The sequence below is a fragment of the Bos indicus genome, chromosome 22 (genome assembly GCF_029378745.1).
Source record: "Bos indicus isolate NIAB-ARS_2022 breed Sahiwal x Tharparkar chromosome 22, NIAB-ARS_B.indTharparkar_mat_pri_1.0, whole genome shotgun sequence".
In the NCBI taxonomy this organism is placed as follows: domain Eukaryota; kingdom Metazoa; phylum Chordata; class Mammalia; order Artiodactyla; family Bovidae; genus Bos; species Bos indicus.
The window spans coordinates 10,378,309-10,400,145 of NC_091781.1; the positions used below are offsets into that span (position 1 = coordinate 10,378,309).

General features: G+C 42.4%; 1 protein-coding gene and 1 non-coding gene across 4 annotated transcripts in view; one reads left to right on the plus strand and one right to left on the minus strand.

The window, feature by feature from the left end:
• Positions 1–21,837, minus strand: part of MLH1 (mutL homolog 1) — a 93,320-nt gene that overhangs the window by 24,915 nt on the left and 46,568 nt on the right. The window lies entirely within an intron of this gene.
• Positions 9,836–9,908, plus strand: TRNAY-GUA (transfer RNA tyrosine (anticodon GUA)). The gene has a single exon. It is a non-coding gene; the product is annotated as a tRNA-Tyr (tRNA).

The following is a 21,837-nucleotide window of genomic DNA, read 5'->3' on the forward strand; positions in this document are numbered from 1 at the left end:
TGAGTCCCTGTGCCTTTAAGTGATCTACATCGACTTTTTATTTTTTCCCACCTTAGCTCAAGGAGTAAGGATTGTTTCACAGAAACCTATGATCCTATCTGCCTGGGTGTTTTAAAACTTTTTAACAGAATTTTCAAATAGCAAATTCTAAATGAAACTTTCCTGACTTCCAGTTAACTTTGGGGTGCTTTAAGGGGCCCCTGGAGGACATCCCAAAGAGAGATCTTAAAGTAACTGGGTTAATCTGCAAGGAGAGGTTTGCCAGGTTCTCAGAGAACCCTGACAAGTTTAGGGGTAAATTTCCCAGGCTGGGGTTGGCTTTCTCTCACACATAGCAGGACATCAGGGTTATTCTGGCCCACTGCTGCACCCCGCATGAAAAGGAGCATATACTGGAAAAGGCCAGGGAAATAGCAGATGGCCTATTGGCCACCAATCCACACCACCAACTTCATCAGGTGGAGGAGGGGTGCAGAGGGGGGCGCGGGTATGTAACCCCAGAACATGACCCGCAATCCAATTATGACAATCGTGTAGGCCAGGCTAGGATGAGACATTACATTACTTGTCTATCAGAAGGAATGAAAAGGTGTGCCAAAGCCTGTGAGTTATTATAAGGCCTGAGAGGTTACACAGGAAAAAGATGAAACCCCAGCAGTCTTCCTGAGCCAGTGACGGAGACACTCAGAAAGGACACCAATACAGACCCTGAGTCTTAAGCGAGACATTACTGGCTGTGCATTTTATCACTCAGGCTACTCCAGATATCCAGAGAAAATGACAAAAACTTGAGGCTGGGCCCAAACCCCACTGTAAAGGTCTATAACAACTTAGACTTAATGGAGGAGGCCAATCAAGATAAGAGGCTAATACAGAAAACACAGCTTTTGGCAGCTCCGACTCACCTACCACCTCAAGGGGACCATGGAGGGCTGAGAAGGCTGGACGCACCACCAAGAAACCACCTGGGCCTGAACCAGTCACGCCTTTTGTCAGAAAGGGGGGCACTGGGAGGGGGGCTGTCCTGAGCACCTTCCTGTGGGATGCCAGAGGGGTGACACTGACTGGCCCCGGTTCCCTGTGAGCGATTTCCACACCCCAACTGACAGGCTCAGGTGCCTGGCCGGTTCCACGTCCCACCTGATCCACCCTCTTTACTCCAGAGAGCCTTCTTCGATGTGGCAGGTAAGAAAACAGAGTTTCCTGTGGACACTGGAGATACCTGCTCTGTTCTGGCTTGGCCAGCTAAAGGTAAGGTGATTTACATTTCCCCCTTGCCTGCAACGTCGGGTCTATTGTTACTACTCACTCCTTTCTGTACATGCCAGAATGCCCAGTCCTCCTCCTCGGGTGAGATCTGCTACATAATCTTAGGACAAGATGAAGTCCAAGGAGGTAAAGAATCCAAACAGAGAATGCGTATGTGAGCAATCCCAGATGACCCACCTGGTGGGCATCAAAATATCCCCCACAACATCCTTTAGGAAATTTGACAAGTAGATCCTGTAGTTTGGGATACCTCAATGCCAAGAAGGGCAAAATGTGCTCCCCCAATAAAACATAAGATTTAAGGCCTGAGGAAAACACCCCTGGAAGACACAATATCCTCGGAAGCCTGAGGCCCTGAGGGGACTCCAACTACTGCTCAGCAAATTCCTAAAACATGACTCATCAGATCCTGCCAGTCCCCCTGCACCACCCCAATCCTTCCTGTCCAGATGCCTAGCGGGCAGTATCAGTTGGTGTAAGACTCAGCAGTAGTGAATGAGGCCGTCATCCCTATTTACCCACTGGCGCCAAACCCACACACCCTCCTCACCCAACTGCGAGGGGACACTCAGTATTTCTGTTTTGGACCTCAAAGATGAATTTTTCTGGATTCCCCAACATCCAGATTCTCAACGCCTTTTTGCCTTTGAATGGAGGGACCCTGACACCCTGGGGGCTAACCAATATGCCTGGACAGTGCTTCCCCAGGGTTTCCAGGAAGGCCTCCATCTTTTTGGAAATGCATTAGCAAGGGAATTAAGGGAACTGAGCCTTGAGAAGAGAACTCTGCTACAATCTGTTGATGACATTGATAAGTAGTGATTCAGATCAAAATACTGATAGGGTCCTAAGTTTTCTGGCAAAAAGTGGATAAAAGTCTCTCCAAGAAGGCTCAGATTTCACAGCGAGGAGTTCAATATTTAGGATTTGTCTTGATCCCAGGGGCAAACAAACCCTGGCCATAGATCAAACAGCAATTAGTGCATACCATCTCCAACCACCAAGAAACAACTCCAAGGCGTTCTTGGGACAGCTGGGTTCTGTCATATCTGGATTCTAAATGACAGCCCTATAGCTAAACTCCGATATGAGGCTCTAAAGGGAGGAGAAAGGAACCCCTTCAAAAGAATAAGGACCATCTGTAAACTAAAGGGCCTCTGAGACTCTAAAGACTTAGTTTAGCAGAGCACCAGCAGTGGGGCTTGCAAACATGGAAAAGCCCTTTACCCTATATGTGCATGAAGAGGTCGGGATTAGCCACTAGGAATCCTAACCCAAAAGCTGGGAATGGATCAGAGACCTGTGGCTCACTTTCCAAAACAAATGGACTCTGCGGCCCTGGGATGGCCAAGCTGGCTGTGGGCAGTAGCAGCCCTGCTTGTTAATGAGGTATCCAAGCTCACCCTGTGACAACGCTTAGATGTATTAACCTCTCATCAGGTACAATCTATGCTGGAAGTCAAAGGACATCATTGGCTGACCAGCAGAAAGTTAACAAGATATCAGACTCTTCTAACAAACATCCTGGACCTTACCTTCAAGGTGTGCCAAACCCCGAACCCAGCAACTCTGCTTCCAGTGGTCAAGAGTAGAGACTTATTGCATCAGTGTATGCATACATGCTCAGTCCTGTCCGACTCTCTACAACCCCATGGACTGCAGCCCAAGAGGCTTCTCTGTCCATGGAATTCTCCAGGCAAGAATAGTGGAGTGGGGAGCCATTTCCTTCTCCAGGGGATCTTCCCCACCCAGGGATCGAACCCAGGTCTCCTGAATTGCAGGCAGATTTCTTACCATCTGAGCCACCAGGGAAGCTAAATCCACACAAAACTCTAATCCAGAAAGATACATGGCACCCTTTTGTTCACAGCAGCGCAATTTCCAATAGCCAAGACATGGAAACAAATATCTATCAACAAATGAATGGACAGAGAAGACACACAAAATGGAACACTACTCAGCCATACACAAGAATGAAGTAATGCCACGTGCAGCAGCATGGATGCAACTAGAAATTATCATACTCGGTGAAGTCAGCGGCAAAGAGAAAACTAACTCACGGTATTACTTACATGTGGGATCTGAAACATGACACACATGAACCTACCCGTGAAGCAGTCATGAATACAGAGAACAGGCTTGTGATCGCCAAGACGGAGGGGGCTGGGGAGGGGTGCAGTGATAGGCTGGGGTGAGTAAACATGAGCTATTACATACAGAATGGGTAAGCACCAAAGTCCTCCTGTACGGAACAGAGAACTATATTCAGTATTTTATGATAAACCACAATGGAAAAGAATATTTAAAAAGAATAAACATATATATATATATATATATATATATATAGCCAAATCACTTTGCTGCACGGCAGAAATTAGCACAACACTGTAAATCAACTATGCTTCATTAAAAAAAAAAAATCCAACATGTAATAAACTCATAAAATCTGCCGACATTAAATCTACGAATTTCTGTTCATGAAAAGCCTTCACGATCTAGAGCGCCCCCTCGCTGCCTAGGTAGCAGTGCAGCTGGTCCACTAGCGTCTTGTAAGGGCGAGGTGTTGGAGACAGAGCCTGGAGCCCTTGTCAGAGAACCGAACACACACAGCTGCCCAGGAACTGGAGAAGCTGAAGGAGACTCCAAAGGAAGGTGGAGTGATTGCAGACTCAGCCATTCCTTACACCAAGGAGTAACTGAAGTACAAGGAATCAAGGAGATGAGATGGCAGAGAAGAACATGAGCTCACCTCTTCTTAATGAAACATCCAAACCACAACTATTGAACAACCACTGACAAAAACCACTGGAACCTATCAAAAAAGATACCCTACATCCAAAGAAAAAGCCAAAACAAGACAGTGAGAGAGGCACAACAGTGATGAAATCAAATCAGGCAGCAACCCACAGACTGGAAAATAATTATACCACAGAAGTTCTCCCAGAGGACTGAAAGTTCTGAACCCCACATCAGGCTTCCCAACCTGTGGGTCTAGCAATGGGAGTAGGAATCCCCAGAAAATCTGGTTTTGAAGTTCATGAGGGTTTGATCACAGGAATTCCACAGGACTGGGGGAAACAGAAACCCCACTCTTGGAGGGTGCACACAGGATCTCAAGGATATAAAGATCCAGGGGAAAAAAGTAATGACCTCATAAGAGACTGGCCCCAAAGTACCTGCCAGTATTGGAGGGTCTCCGGGAGAGGTAGGGGCAGTTGTGGTTCACTGTGGGGACAAGGACACAGGAGGCACCAGTGTGAGCCCTCTTGGAAGGGGGCCATTTTCTCATTAAGACCTGGTCCCACCCAACAGCCTGTCGGCTCCAGTGCTGGGATGCCTCAGGCTAAGCAACCAACAGGTTGGGATAAACTGCTTAAAATCCTCCTGAGCACATAGCTGCTCAATAAACGCAGCCCCTGACGTGGTCCTGCCTACCAGAGGAACAACTTCCAGTTCCACTCACTAGCGGGCAAGAACCAGCTCCTCCCACGAAGGGGCAAGAACCAGCTCCTCCCATTAGGAAGCCTGACAAGCCTCTTAGACAGCTTCATCCACCAGGGGGTGGACAGAAGCAAAAAGAATTATAACCCTGCAGCTTGCAAAGTGGAAACCAAAATCACAGGAAGGTAGACAAAATTACAGTAGACCAATGTATCCCAGATGAATTAACAAGATAAAAACCCAGAAGAACAAGTAAGTGAAGTGGAGGCAGGCAAGCTACTGGAGGAAAAAGAGTAAAGACAGCAAAGATGATCTGGGAAAAAAATGAAGGCACAGGTCAAGACACAAGAAATGCTTAACAAAGACCTAGAAGAACTAAAGAACAGAGATGAACAACAGAATAACTGAAATGAAAAATACACTAGAAGGAATCAATAACAGAATAACTGAAGCAGAAGAACAGTGAGCTGAAAACAGGTAAGTGAGTTAGAAGACAGAATAGTGGAAATTACTGCCAAAGAACAGAATAAAGAAAAAAGAATGAAACAGATGAGGTCTAAGAAACTTCTGGGACAACATTAAATGCATCAATATTCACATTATAGGGATCCTGAAAGGAAAAGAAACATATAAAAGACCTGAGAAAGTATTTGAAGAGATAATAATTGAAAACTTCCCTAACATGGGAAAGGAAACAATCACCCCTGTCCAGGAAGCAGACAGTCCCAGGCAGCATAAACATGAGGTGGAACATACCAAGACAAAGTAACCAAATGGACAAAAACAAAGACAAAGAAAAAAATATTAAAAAGCAATAAAGGAAAAACAACAAACAAACAAGGGAACTCCTATAAGATTATCAGCTGACTTCTCAGCAGAAACAATGCAGGCCAGAAGGGAGTGGCACGATATATAAAGTGAAGAAGGGGAAGAACCTACAACAATGAAGGGTAGTCTACTCAGCAAGGCTCTTACTCAGATTCAACAGAGAAATCAAAAACTTTACAGACACACAAAAGCTAAGAGAATTCAGGACCATCAGACCAGCTTTGCAACAAATGCTTAAGGAACTTCTCTAGACAGAAAAGGCCACAACTAGAAACAAAATCATTAACAGAAAAGCTCACTAGGAAAGGCAAACCTAAAATAAAAGGTAGGAAATCAGATGCTTGCAGATGTAATATCAAAACCAGTAACTGTGAGAAAGGATATTGGACAAATACAGGATATTGGAAATGCATTTGAAATTAAAACACCAGCAATTTAAAATCTTGTCTATATAGAGACTGATATATCAAGCAGTCTGAATTGATACAAAACAAGACTACATATATGCTGTCTACCAGAGACCCACTTCAGATCTAGGGACACATACAAAGTGAGGGGACAGAAAAAGGTATTCCATGGAAAGTAAGCCAGGGTATCAATATTTATATCAATATTTTATATTGGTATCAGACAAAAGGGACTTTAAAATAAAGACTGTTACAAGAGACAAAGAAAGAAGAGCACTACAAAACAATTAAGGGGTCAACCCAAGAAAAAGCTGTATCAATTGTGAATAAATATGTACCCAACATACCAGCACCTTTATAAGGCAAATAATAACAACCATAGAAGGAAAAATCAACAATAACACAATAATAGTGGGGGACATTAACACCCCACTTTCATCAATGGAAAAATTATTCAGACAGAAAATCAACAAGGTAAACAGACCTTAAATGACACATTAGAGTAACTGATACTTACAGAGCATTCCATCCAAATGCTGCAGAACACACATTCTTCTCACATGCACAAGGAACATTCTCCAGGAATGATCACAGGCTGGGCCACCAAAGGCCTTGGCAAATTTAAGAAAACTGTAATCATATCAAGCATCTTTTCTGACCACAATGCTATCAACTACAAACGGGCACTTGCCATCCACCTCTGTAAGGATTAAGTCACGTGTGGCTGCAGTTGCTGACCTTCAACATCCCCTGAAGGAAGTAAAAAAGATCTTCACTACCAAGATAATGACGATGGTGTGATCTCTCATCTACAGCCAGACATCCTGGAATGTGAAGTCAAGTGGGCCTTAGAAAGCATCACTATGAACAAAGCTAGTGGAGGTGAATGGAATTCCAGTTGAGCTATTTCAAATCCTGAAAGACGATGCTGTGAAAGTGCTGCAGAAAATATGCCAGCAAATTTGGAAAACTCAGCAGTGGCCACAGGACTGGAAAAGGTCAATTTGCATTCCAATCCCAAAGAAAGGCAATGCCAAAGAATGCTCAAACTACCGCACAATTGCACTCATCTCACACGCTAGTGAAGTAATGCTCAAAATTCTCCAAGCCAGGCTTCAGCAATACGTGAAGCGTGAACTTCCAGATGTTCAAGCTGGTTTTAGAAAAGGCAGAGGAACCAGAGATCAAATTGCCAACATCCGCTGGATCACCGAAAAAGCAAGAGACTTCCAGTAAAACATCTATTTCTGCTTTATTGACTAAGCCAAAGCCTTTGACTGTGTGGCTCACAATAAACTGTGGAAAATTCTGAAAGAGATGAGAATACCAGATCACCTGACCTGCCTCTTGACAACCTATACGCAGGTCAGGAATCAACAGTTAGAACTGGACATGGAACAACAGACTGGTTCCAAATAGGAAAAGGAGTACATCAAGGCTGTCTATTGTCACCCTGCTTATTTAACTTATATGCAGAGTACATCATGAGAAACGCGGGGCTGGAAGAAGCACAAGCTGGAATCAAGACTGCTGGGACAAATATCAATAACCTCAGATATGCAGATGACACCACCCTTATGGCAGAAAGTGAAGAGGAACCAAAAAGCCTCTTGATGAAAGTGAAAGTGGAGAGTGAAAAAGTTGGCTTGAAGCTCAACATTCAGAAAACAAAGATCATGGCATCTGGTCCCATCACTTCATGGCAAATAGATGGGCAAACAGTGGAAACAGTATCAGACTTTATTTTTTTGGGCTCCAAAATCACTGCAGATGGTGATTGCAGCCATGAAATTAAAAGAGGCTTACTCCTTGGAAGAAAAGTTATGACCAACCTAGACAGCATATTCAAAAGCACAGACATTACTTTGCCAACAAAGGTCTGTCTAGTCAAGGCTATGGTTTTTCCAGTGGTCATGTATGGATGTGAGAGTTGGACTGTGAAGAAAGCTGAGCGCTGAAGAATTGATGCTTTTGAACTGTGGTGTTGGAGAAGACTCTTGAGAGTCCCTTGGACTGCAAGGAGATCCAATCGGTCCATTCTGAAGGAGATCAGCCCTGGGATTTCTTTGGAAGGAATGATGCTAAAGCTGAAACTCCAGTACTTTGGCCACCTCATGTGAAGAGTTGACTCATTGGAAAAGACCCTGATGCTGGGAGGGATTGGGGGCAGGAGGAGAAGGGGACGACAGAGGATGAGATGGCTGGATGCATCACTGACTTGATGGACGTGAATCTGAGTGAACTCCGGGAGTTGGTGATGGACAGGGAGGCCTAGCATGCTGCAATTCATGGGGTCGCAAAGAGTCAGACACGACTGAGCGACTGAACTGAACTGAAGGAAGTAAGGGGTGGAGATCAGGAATGAGGCACTTTGTGCTGGGGAAAAACTGGCATAACATGTTTCAGAGAGTTAGATTATGTTCAGGAACTCATTTTATGAGCCCAATTCTTGCATCTCCTCATATCTAGAAAAGCACTAAATTCCTTCATGGTAACATCTGCTCCTCATGACTAGGAGTAACCCTCAGGAGACCTTCTGCAAAAATAACTGGATTTCATGTACTTCCCCTTCACCAAAGTCACATATATCTTAACCTTCCCCACTACCTCTTTGGAGCAATTTCTCAGAACTACCTGAAATGCTATCTCCCAGGCTATAGTCCTCATTTTGCCCCAAATAAAACTTAACTCGCAACTCTCATGTTGTGCATTTGACAGTTTTATGGCAACCAACAAAGTGACCCAGAGTGGACTTCCCTCCTTTGCCTGAATTTTATGAGGAACTAGAGCCTCGGTACCAGCAGTGGCCCCTTGTACCCCTCTGTCTCCTTGGGGAGTCCAGATGAATTTAGGTAAGTCTCTTACAGTTCTCAGATCTCCCACACTGGCTGATGATTCTGAGTGTTATGTGACAGTGTATAAGGAGTACCTGCCCTCTCAGTTGAAAGATACTGGGAGGGTGGGGTGGGGGGCTCAGTTGAAAGATACCAGGTTTTGCTCAGCTGTAGGAGACTGAGTGGTCTTGACTGAACGGGTAGGCAAGAAGCTGATCTGACACTTTTCCTCAATTTGGCTGCCTTCATAGAAACTGTTGGGATCACTCTAATACCAAAACCTGACAAAGATGCCACAAAAAAAGAAAACTACAGGCCAATATCACTGATGAACATAGATGCAAAAATCCTTAACAAAATTCTAGCAATCAGAATCCAACAACACATTAAAAAGATTATACATCATGACCAAGTGGGCTTTATCCCAGGGATGCAAGGATTCTTCAATATCTGCAAATCAATCAATGTAATACACCACATTAACAAATTGAAAAATAAAAGCCATATGATTATTTCAACAGATAAAGAGAAAGCCTTTGACAAAATTCAACATCCACTTATAATAAAAACTCTCCAGAAAGCAGGAATAGAAGGAACATACCTCAACATAATAAAAGCTATATATGGCAAACCCTCAGCAAACATTATCCTCAATGGTGAAAAACTGAAAGCATTTCCCCTAAAGTCAGGAACAAGACAAGGGTGCCCACTTTCACCACTACTATTCAACATAGTTTTGGAAGTTTTGGCCACAGCAATCAGAGCAGAAAAAGAAATAAAAGGAATCCAAATTGGAAAAGAAATAAAACTCTCACTGTTTGCAGATGACATGATCCTCTATATAGAAAACCCTAAAGACTCCACCAGAAAATTACTGGAGCTAATCAATGAATATAGTAAAGTTGCAGGATATAAAATCAACACACAGAAATCCCTTGCATTCCTATACACTAATAATGAGAAAATAGAGAAATTAAGGAAACAATTCCATTCACCATTACAACGAAAAGAATAAAATACTTAGGAATATATCTACCTAAAGAAACTAAGGGGGTTTCCCTGGTGGCTCAGAGGTTAAAGCGTCTGCCTGTAATGCAGGAGACCTGGGTTCGATCCCTGGGTCAGGAAGATCCCCTGGAGAAGGAAATGGTAACCCACTCCAGTATTCTTGCGGGGAGAATCCCATGGGCGGAGGAGGCTGGTGGGCTACAGTCCACAGGGTTGCAAAGAGTCGGACACGACTGAGCAACTTCACTTTCAAAGAAACTAAAGACCTGTATACAGAAAACTAGAAAACACTGGTGAAAGAAATCAAAGAGGACACTAATACATGTGTCCTCATGGAAAAATGATAGAAATGAGAGAAACATGGAGAAATATACCATGTTCATGGATCAGAATTATCAATATAGTGAAAATGAGTATACTACCCAAAGCAATCTATAGATTCAATGCAATCCCTATCAAGCTACCAATGGTATTCTTCACAGAGCTAGAACAAATAATTTCACAATTTGTATGGAAATACAAAAAACCTCAAATAACCAAAGCAATCTTGAGAAAAAAGAATGGAACTGGAGGAATCAACCTGCCTGACTTCAGGCTCTACTACAAAGCCACAGTCATCAAGAGAGTATGGTACTGGCACAAACACAGAAATATAGATCAATGGAACAAAATAGAAAGCCCAGAGATAAACCCACGCACCTATGGACACCTTATCTTTGACAAAGGAGGCAAGAATATACAATGGAGAAAAGACAATCTCTTTAACAAGTGGTGCTGGGAAAACTGGTCAACCACTTGTAAAAGAATGAAACTAGAACACTTTCTAACACCATACACAAAAATAAACTCAAAATGGATTAAAGATCTAAACATAAGACCAGAAAGTATAAAACTGCTAGAGGAGAACATAGGCAAAACACTCTCTTGACATAAATCACAGCAGGATCCTCTATGACCCACCTCCCAGAATACTGGAAATAAAAGCAAAAATAAACAAATGGGACCTAATTAAACTTAAAAGCTTCTGCACAACAAAGGAAACTCTAAGCAAGGTGAAAAGACAGCCTTCAGAATAGGAGAAAATAATAGCAAATGAAGCAACTGACAAAGAATTAATCTCAAAAATATACAAGCAACTCCTGCAGCTCAGTTCCAGAAAAATAAACGACCCAATCAAAAAACGGGCCAAAGAACTAAACAGACATTTCTCCAAAGAAGACATATAGATGGCTAACAAACACATGAAAAGATGCTCAACATCACTCATTATCAGAGAAATGCAAATCAAAAACCACAATGAGGTACCATGTCAAGCCAGTCAGAATGGCTGCGATCCAAAAGTCTACAAGCAATAAATGCTGGAGAGGGTGTGGAGAAAAGGGAACCCTCTTACACTGTTGGTGGGAATGCAAACTAGTACAGCCACTATGGAGAACAGTGTGGAGATTCCTTAAAAAACTGGAACTAGCACTGCCATATGATCCAGCAATCCCACTGCTGGGCATACACACCGAGGAAACCAGAACTGAAAGAGACACATGTACCCCAATGTTCATCGCAGCACTGTTTATAATAGCCAGGACATGGAAGCAACCTAGATGTCCATCAGTAGACGAATGGATAAGAAAGCTGTGGTACATATACACAATGGAGTATTACTAAGCTATTAAAAAGATTACATTTGAATCAGTTCTAATGAGGTGGATGAAACCAGAGCCTATTATACAGAGTGAAATAAGCCAGAAAGAAAAACACCAACACAGTATACTAACGCATATATATGGAATTTAGAAAGATAGTAACAATAACCCTGTATGTGAGACAGCAAAAGAGACACAGATGTATAGAACAGTCTTCTGGACTCTGTGGGAGAGGGTGAGGATGGGATGATTTGGGAGAATGGCATTGAAACATGCAAATTATCATATCTGAAATGCATCGCCAGACCAGGCTTAATGCATGATACAGGATGCTTGGGGCTGATGCACTGGGATGACCCAGAGGGATGGTATGGGGAGGGAAGTGGGAGGGGGGTTCAGGATGGGAAACACCCATGGCAGATTCATGCTGATGTATGGCAAAACCAATACAATACTGTAAAGTAATTACCTTCCAATTAAATAATGTATATTAAAAAAAAACAAAGTCCCGTGTGGCCCTACCCCCCTCCGCCCAAGAAAAATACTGAGCTCCGAAGAAAAGGAATAAGACTCCTCTCAGCCAGTTATGACTTTCTCAGGAGACTGAAAAGTTTACAGGAATGGTGGAGACAGCATCCTCATACCATGCAGGGTCCCACAGGGAAAACTAATCATTAACTGAAATATTTGCTCACCAGGAGTCATGAATAAAAATTGGCCATTCAGCGATCCAAGCACCTACGGTGGTCTTAGACTGTCCAAGGGAGAAAAACCAAGATAAAGAAAAGGGTTGAAACGACTCTCGCCTGGAAAATCCCACGGACGGAGGAGCCTGGTAAGCTGCAGTCCATGGGGTTGCTCAGAGTTGGACAGGACCGAGCGACTTCACTTTCACTTTTCACCTTCATGCATTGGAGAAGGAAATGGCAACCCACTCCAGTATTCTTGCCTGGAGAATCCCAGGGACAGGGAGCCTGGTGGGCTGCCATCTATGGGGTCGCACAGAGTCGGACACGACTGAAGTGACTTAGCAGCAGTAGAGGAGTTAAGCTCACAAACAGCACACTGACCCACCACACAACTTCATTAGTAAATTTTACCCCTGACAAATTCAACTTAAAATGAGAAATAGACTCAAACACAGAAACGAGGGGCATCAGAAAACAAACCTCCAACGAACACCCAAGCCAGATTCATGTACAACACATATAAAGTTCATATTTGAAAGTACTTAGTGAAATGGGCAGACTATATCTAAAGGAGATCTCAACCTAAAATGGTCAAATTGGGGTTCTTTTGATAGTCCAAAACTGATATTTTTGCATGCACAGTTAGAAAAGCCAGCTGTAAGATCAGACAGACTGAACGGAAATCTCACTCTGATTGGTTATTTAGAAGCTTCTAAAAGAAGAAATGAAACAATAACTTCTTCGCAGGAAACAAACAGAAAAGTGCTTGAAATTATATCAGAACTAAAAAAAGCCACTAGTGCTGACTCTCTCTCCCCCTCTGTTCTTCTTCTATCTGAATAGCCTGGCCCAGACACTCACTCTTTCTCTTCCAACTCTTCTGCCTCCTGCTGCTCCCCTTTCCTCAGAAAAGGAGGATAAAAAAAATCAGAAGTGATTACAGCTCCCTTTAAGGAGAAACCTATTAGAGAGGTGACCCATCCTCGGTGCTCACATACATACCCTGGACCCAAATAGAACCTTAGAGCCTTAGCTAAGGAATTTCCTGATCCAAGTCAGGATCCACTGGGATTTGCTAAGGAATCTAAGGGCTTCCCTGGCAGCTCAGTGGTTAAGAATCAACCTGCCAATGCATGAGACTCAGGTTCAATCCCTGGGTGGAGAAGATACCCTGGAGAAGGAAATGGCAACTCATTCCAGTATTTTTGCCTGGGAAATTCCATGGAAAGAGAAGCCTGGGAGCTACAGTCCATGGGAGAGCAAAGAGTCAGACACAATTTAGTGACTCCAACAACAACGAATCTGAGTTAACCATCCAGACCTACGAGCTCGGGTTTTCAGATCTAAATTAATACAGTTTATTAGTTTCTCAAAGCAAAGCAGAGAATGAATGGACAGAGAAACACTCCTTAATGGATTTTGAATCACACAGTTCACAAGCTCGCAATAAATGCAAGGATTTAGCTCAGAAACCCCTCGAACTTATCCCAGAGCTTTTTTCAAAAACTGTAGACTGGATAAAGATTCAACAGTACAGGCAAAGACCAGATGAATGAATTCCAGATTATTATGAGAGATTTAAAAAACTTTTAAGCAATATTCTGACTTGACACCTGAATCATTCTCTAACCACTAAAATGATCCTTTGCTTAGATGAGGATTTGGCTACTCTGGGCAAAAGACACAATCTAAGTTGGCCCACATTACATACAAATGCCCTTGTTACACTGGCTGATCAACTTTTCAAAACCACTAAAAACAAAGGGGGATATCTACAAAAATCATGAAACTTCAATTGCACTATTAAGTTCCCAACAGCAGTTGAAGGTTAACCAACCTCCATGTAATTTCCAACTGAGAGAAACAAAAAGTTTGCTGTTACTGCAGAAAACCAAAATATCAGAAAAGGAACTGTAAGTTAAGTAAAAGAAGCCTAGAAGGAAAACTGGATTTTAGGCCAGAATTTCAAGTTAAACTAGAATAGGGCTGCTCCAAGGGAATGTGGTGAGTCTTTCCCCTTCTCTTAACAACCTGGGAAAAGTAGAAATGATTATACAAAGAGAAACAAAGCTTTAAGAGATACTAGGGCCATCTTTTCACTTTTGAACTCCATGAAAATTAAAGGCTCTGTCCCTCAAGAGTAATACCTCAATACAGATGGTAGGCATTTCTAATGCGCTGCTGCTGCTGCTAAGTCACTTCAGTCGTGTCCGACTCTGTGTGACCCCACAGACGGCAGCCCACCAGGCACCCCCGTCCCTGGGATTCTCCAGGCAAGAACACTGGAGTGGGTTGCCATTTCCTTCTCCAATGCATGAAAGTGAAAAGTGAAAGTGAAGTCGCTCAGTCGCTATTAAGACTTAAACCACTACCTTTAGAATTCTACTTAGGGGAACTTAAAGGAAGACACTCCTTTTTTCTAGTATAAAGTGCTCCTGTTCACTTGACAGGCAGAGACCTATTAGAAGCTTACGAAGCCCATATTTCCTTTACTCCTAAGGGAGAAATGTATCTAGATCTGAAGGACCAATCAGATATGTCTGTGACTCCTGATGAGGATGACACCGAACAAGACAAACTGCTCGGCTTAGTACCTTAAGAATTACGGGCACTTCATTTTACCGACATTGGAAGAATACATTCTGCATCTGCCATCAAAATTACTACAGAAAAGGAAAAGCCCCTGCCCAGTATTTGCCAATATCCATTAAGGCAGGAAGCCACAGAAGGAACAAAACCCTTACTATGAGACCACACTGAGAAAGGCCTTATTGTGCCTTGCACCAGTCCTTGTTGTTGGTGTTCAGTCACTCAGTCGTGTCTGACTCTTTATGACCCCATGGACTGCAGCACACCAGGCTTTCCTGTCCTTCACCATCTCCCGGAGTTTGCTCAAACTCTTGTCCATTGAGTCAGTGATGCCATCCAACCATCTCGTCCTCTGTCATCCCCTTCTCCTCCAGCCTCCAGCCCCTGTAATAACTCCCATTTTGCTGGTTAAGAAAACCAAATGGCAAAGGCTAGAGATTTGTACAGGACTTGAGATCTATCAATGCTATTATTAATATTATCCCTCAACATTCTGTAGTGCCAAATTCCTATACCTTCCTGTAAACAGTGATTTCTTTTGGTGATAGATCTCTGTGGTGCATTTTTCAGAATCCCTATACATCCTGATGATCAGTATTTTTTTTTTTTTGCCTTCACTTCAAATGAACGGCAATATCCATGGACTGTACGCCACAGGGCTATACTGAAAGCCTCATCTACCTCTCTCAGATAATAAAAGCCGATCTAGATGATCTGGATTGTCCTCAGAAGTCAGGTTTGATACAGTATGTAGACTATTTGTTGCTGTGTTCAAATCTTCGATAAACAGTCAACAAAACACCCTGTATTTTCTCCAGAAGCTAGCCTTAAAGAGACATAAAATGTCCAAAGAAAAACTGCAATACTGTAAGACTAGTATAAAATATTTAGAACACAGGGTATCTAAAGAAGGACTTTTAATTGATCTGGGTAGACTGAAAGACATCCTAACCTTAACTGTCCCAAAGACAAAAAGACAATTAAGGGATTTTTAGGACTTTTAAGCTACTGTAGGAATTGAATTCCAACTTTTTCCTTCATCTTTTCAGTCAGTTCAGTTCAGTCACTCAGTCATGTCCGACTGTTTGCGACCCCATGAATCGCAGCACGCCAGGCCTCCCTGTCCATCACCAACTCCCGGAGTTCACTCAGACTCACGTCCATCGAGTCAGTGATGCCATCCAGCCATCTCATCCTCTGTCGTCCCCTTCTCCTCCTGCCCCCAATCCCTCCCAGCATCAGGGTCTTTTCCAATGAGTCAACTCTTCACATGAGGTGGCCAAAGTACTGGAGTTTCAGCTTTAGCATCAGTCCTTCCAATGAACACCCAGGGCTGATCTCCTTCAGAATGGACCGGTTGGATCTCCTTGCAGTCCAAGGGACTCTCAAGAGTCTTCTCCAACACCACAGTTCAAAAGCATCCATTCTTCGGTGCTCAGCCTTCTTCACAGTCCAACTCTCACATCCATACATGACCACAGGAAAAACCATAGCCTTGACTAGACGGACCTCTGTTGGCAAAGTAATGTCTCTGCTTTTGAATATGCTATCTAGGTTAGTCATAATTTTCCTTCCAAGGAGTAAGCGTCTTTTAATTTCATGGCTGCAGTCACCATCTGCAGTGATTTTGGAGCCCCCAAAAATAAAGTCTGACACTGTTTCCACTGTTTGCCCATCTATTTGCCATGAAGTGATGGGACCAGATGCCATGATCTTTGTTTTCTGAATGTTGAGCTTTAAGCCAACTTTTTCACTCTCCTCTTTCACTTTCATCAAGAGGCTTTTTTAGGACTGGAAGAGGTCAGTTTTCATTCCAATCCCAAAGAAAAGCAATGCCAAAGAATGCTCAAAGTACCGCACAACTGCACTCATCTCACATGCTAGTAAAGTAATGCTCACAATTCTCCAAGCCAGGCTTCAGCAATACGTGAACTGTGAACTTCCAAATGTTCAAGCTGGTTTTAGAAAAGGCAGAAGAACCAGAGATTAAATTGCAAACATCCACTGGATCATCGAAAAAGCAAGAGAGTTCCAGGAAAACATCTATTTCTGCTTTATTGACTAAGCCAAAGCCTTTGACTGTGTGGATCACAATAAACTGTGGAAAATTCTGAAAGAGACGGGAATACCAGACCACCTGATCTGCCTCTTGAGAAACCTGTATGCAGGTCAGGAAGCAACAGTCAGAACTGGACATGGAACAACAGACTGGTTCCAAATCAAGAAAGGAGTACGTCAAGGCTGTATATTGTCACCCTGCTTATTTAACTTATATGCAGCGTACATCATGAGAAACGCTGGGCTGGAAGAAGCACAAGCTGGAATCAAGATTGCTGGGATAAATATCAATAACGTCAGATACGCAGATGACACCACCCTTCATTTCTTAACTAGTATATAATGTATTCAAACAAGACCAACCTGAACCTCTTTGCTAAAATGCAGAACATTTTGAAGCCATGAAGATCTTAAAAAAAAAAAACAATCAACTTCTGGCCAAGGCCCCGCCCTGGGGCACTGAAATTATGACCTACCCTTCCTCCTCTTTGTTCACGAAAACAAGGGGACTGCACTGGGAGCACTAGCCCAGCACCACAGCCTCACTGCCAGCCAGTAGGCTATTACAGCCAAGCTAGGTTCAGTAGCCAGGGGCCTCTCCCCTCTCCTCCAGGCTGTCACAGGGACAGCTGTGCTGTGTCCGACCACAGTGGAGATAATCATGAGTCACTCTCAGACCATCTTTGTTCCTCGCCCTGTGGAAGTCTTGTTAAACTTTCATCACAAACAATGTTATTCAGCAAGTCGATTAACTTCCCATGAGACTATCTTGCTCTCACCAAATATAATTCTTCACAGACGCAACAAGCTTCATCTAGCCACCTTGCTCCAGAGGAATTAGATGTTAATGATGAAAAACATAATTGTATTGTTTTACCTGACAATCTGTTATCTCCCAGGACCAATCTCCAAGAAAGCCCTATGGATAATCCTGATTTTATATCATTCACTGATGGTTCATATCTGTGAGAACCTCATGGAAAGTACCAGTTATGTACTGGTACTAGTTATGTTGCTGTTTCTCCAGTACCAATCCTTAAGAATGGTCCCTTACCTAATATCTCTTCTGCCTAAGAAGCTGAATTAATAGCACTAACAAGAGCCTGCCACTTGGCAAGGGAAATCCTGTAATATTTACACCAACAGCCACAAAGCTTTTGGGGTAGCACATGATTTTGGCATGCTTTGGAAACAGGATTTTTAACTTCCTCAGGGCAGCCTCAGGGGACAAGATGCAGAATTACTGGATGCAATTCTTCTACCAAGTGCATTAGCTATCATTAAGGTATCAGGTCATTCAGAGCCGGACACCACAGAAGCCAAAGGGAACTCCATAGCTGATCACATTGCCAAGACGGCAGCTCTGCAAAATGGTAAGTCAACTAACAGTGGGTTTCTCTTTTCAGCCTCCCAGTAACCTTGCTGACACCCTGCTAAATTTTTAAGAACAGCACCAAAAGGAGAAGAAACATGAAAACAAAAAGGAGTGAGTTTTGGCTCCAACAAAGGGCTCCGGATAGGCCCAAATGGAAAGCTGTATTTTTCTAATACCCCATTTTACAATAAATTCATAAGCTAACTCACTGGAACTCAGATAAGACAGTAAGGGTGGGGTAAAACAGTATTTTTGGAAGCGCTCCTTCACTGTAACTTGGAAAATTTATTCTAGGTGCACCAAATGTCCAAAATACAACTTAGGAAAGCCATTACATAGTTCTCAGGGAAGTTTGCCATTACCTTCTGGCTCTTCTGAAATTTGGCAGATTGAATTTATCCAAATGGCCCCTCTCAAGGTTACCAGCGTGTACTTATTATAATTTGCATGCTTTCACATTGGGTTGAGGCATTTCCATGCAGAAGAGCCACTGCACAGTTGGTAAGCAAATGAATACTAGGGTGATTCCCATTTGGGGAGTCCCTGTAGAAATATATAGTGATGGGGAACCCATTTTATTGGACAACTTGTCAAGAAAATTTGCAAAACTGGGCTAATTATGAAGCATTTCCACTGTACTTACCACCCCCAGGCCTCTAGGCTAGTAGAAAGTACAAATGGAACAATTAAAAATCAATTGGAAAAAATAAATAAGTAAATACTAATCGGCTAAAATCGTAGAAACTTATTCCTTACCTTGGCCAAAGGCCCTTCCACTGGTCTTCCTCAACCTAAGATCAATTCCCTTTGGGAAACAGCCTTTGTATCCTTTTGAAATGATCACTGGGAGACCAATGAGACTAGATGAAGGATTTTATGAACATATATTATTAAAAGGGAACATGTTATATTATTGCAAACGCTTAACTGAACTCCTAAAAGAGCATTTTAAGCTTGTTTCTGAAGTTTATCATAGTCATCTATTTTTGGATGAAGATCAGATATTCCATGATGTGCAACCAGATTATGTATATTGGAAAAGATGTCATTTAAAGGACTCACTACAACCCAGATGGAGAGGCCCTCACCAGGCACTCTTAACTAGCTCATGTGCAGCAAAACCAAAGGAAACTGATTGTTGGATTTACATTTTCCACTTAAAAAGTGGCCCTGAGACACACTGGTCTGTAGAGAGGACTGCTGACCTCAAATTCACCTTAAAACAATGCTCAAATAAAGGAGAAAATGTACTCACACCAGGATGAGAAGGCGACATGCGAAGCAGACAGTTTACCCAAGATGATGGAACTGACACATATGATCATTTATAGTTTTCCTGACTTCCTGGACCTTTGCATATGAATCAAATGTTTTCCTATCATGGGCACGATTCTTTGCTAATTTTAAAAATCAATCTACTTACTGGGTTTGTGGCGAATTACCTGTGTCTACTACTTCTGGCTTACCCTGGTAGATTTCTCCCTTCCAAGGCTCTGATTGGATAGCCCTAAGGAAATTTATTTTAGAAGCAAGACCAGTCCTGTTCAGGCTACTCATGAAATAAATAATACCCACTCTGACCCTGGCCACAGATACAAATTTTCCTTTAGCATCAAACTCAATCAGAACAACGAGCTAAGTCTCAATCAAAAGCTATAACTTGTCATCTATTAAGAGGAAACCTTCCACAATTATGGGATGGATTTATATTGTCATTTAAGTTTAAAAGCTTCTCTATGTTGGGAACAATTAAATCATACTAAGTGTGAATCAAACTAAGCCTAGTAACAGTAGGAAATTTGGCTGGGTGCCTTATGAACAATGCCTACATATAATTACCCTTAGAGACAATGATTGGTATGGAACTGAGTCAGACCACCAGAGAGTCACTGGGTTGCAAGTAATGGAACTCAGTGGATTTGTGGTACTGATTTATGGCCTTGGCTTCCACTGGGATGGATAGGAAAATGTACCATATGAGTGCCATGGCCATAAGTCATATACATAACAATTCAGAGATGACCCCAAGCAATCTAGAGATCTGTATGCCACTCGTATGACCACTTAACAACTATTTTTGTGCCTTCAATAGGACTGCAGAATGTAATCGGTCATATCAAAGCCTTAACAACATTTACTCAACAGGCTTTAAATGACAGTAACTGGGGTATAAGCCTGTTGAACTCCGAGGTCTATATGATGAGAAAAGCAAAAATTTATATGACCTGTAATGTCCTTACAGCATCTCAGGGACACACCTGTACCATAATTCAAACTGAATGCTGTGTTTCATACCTGATGAATCCTCTCATACAACACATTTAAGGAACCATATGAAAAATCAGAATTGTGCTTTAAGTTGACCCACACCCTAGTCTTGACGAGCTCTTCAAAAATCAGTTTGGTGTGGGAAGCTCTTGGCTTAAATATTTACTTACAACTCTATTAAAGTTATTAGCTATATTATTGGCATTTTGCCTGTTTTACAAGATTAGTATTTTTTGTATTACCAAATGTGCAACTGAGCCTCCAAAAAAATAATGATGGCTTCCCTGGTGGCTTGGTGGCTCAGATGATAAAGAATCCACTTTTAACGCAGGAGACCAGAGTTTGATCCCCAGGTTGGGAAGACCTCCCTGGAGAAAGAAATGGCAACCCACTCCAGTATTCTTGCCTGGGAAATCCCATGGACAGAGGAGGCCGGCCAGCTACAGTCCATGGGGTCACAAAAAGTCAAACACGACTTAATGACTAACATACTGAGGCAACTTGAAGCAGTTGATCAAATATATAATTCTGTATGCGATCAATGACTGTAATAGTGTAATTCTAGATATGGGAAGATGCAATAAGAGGGAATTTTTTTCTTGGACCAAAAAAAAACTAGAAGATGAGATGAGTGGTCCAGAGATCTTTAATTACCATTCATAAGACCACACTGAGTAGTCTATCATCAAAATCTTCACCATCTAGGAGTGCACCTTCCTAGCACCATGGAATGAATTTATTACCATGAAGGGGCCTGTCAACTACAAAACAGCACTTGCCATGGGCACTTGCCATCTGCCTCTACAAGGATTAAATCATGTGCTGCTGACCTTCAACACCCCTGGAAGGGAGTTCAGGATGGAGCATCAGGAATGAGACACTCTGTTCTCTAGAAAAACAGGCAGAACAGGCCTTCAGATAATTAGGTATTTTCAGGAGCTGATTTTATGAGTCCAGTTCTTGCATCTCCTCATATCTAGAAAAGCACTAAATTCCTTCATGGTGACATCTGCTCCTTGTGACTATCAGTAACCCTCACAAGACCTTCTGCAAAAATATGTGACTGACTGCATGTAATCCCCATTCACCAAAATCACATACATACTGACCTTCCCCCTCTACCTATTTGGAGCAGTTTCTCATAACTACCTGAAATGTCGTCTCCGAGGCTATAGTTTTCATTTGGCCCCCAAAAAACTTAACTTGCAACTCTCATGTTGTGCATTTTTTTAAGTTGACAATGCTATTAAATTAGAAATCAACCACAAGAGAAAAAAAACTGTAAAAAACACAAATACATGAAGGCTAAATAATATGCTACTAAACAATCAATGGATCACTGAAGAAATCAAAGAGGAAATCAAAACATATCTAGAGACAAATGACAATGAAAGCATGGTGATTCCAAACTGATGGGACACAGCAAAAGCA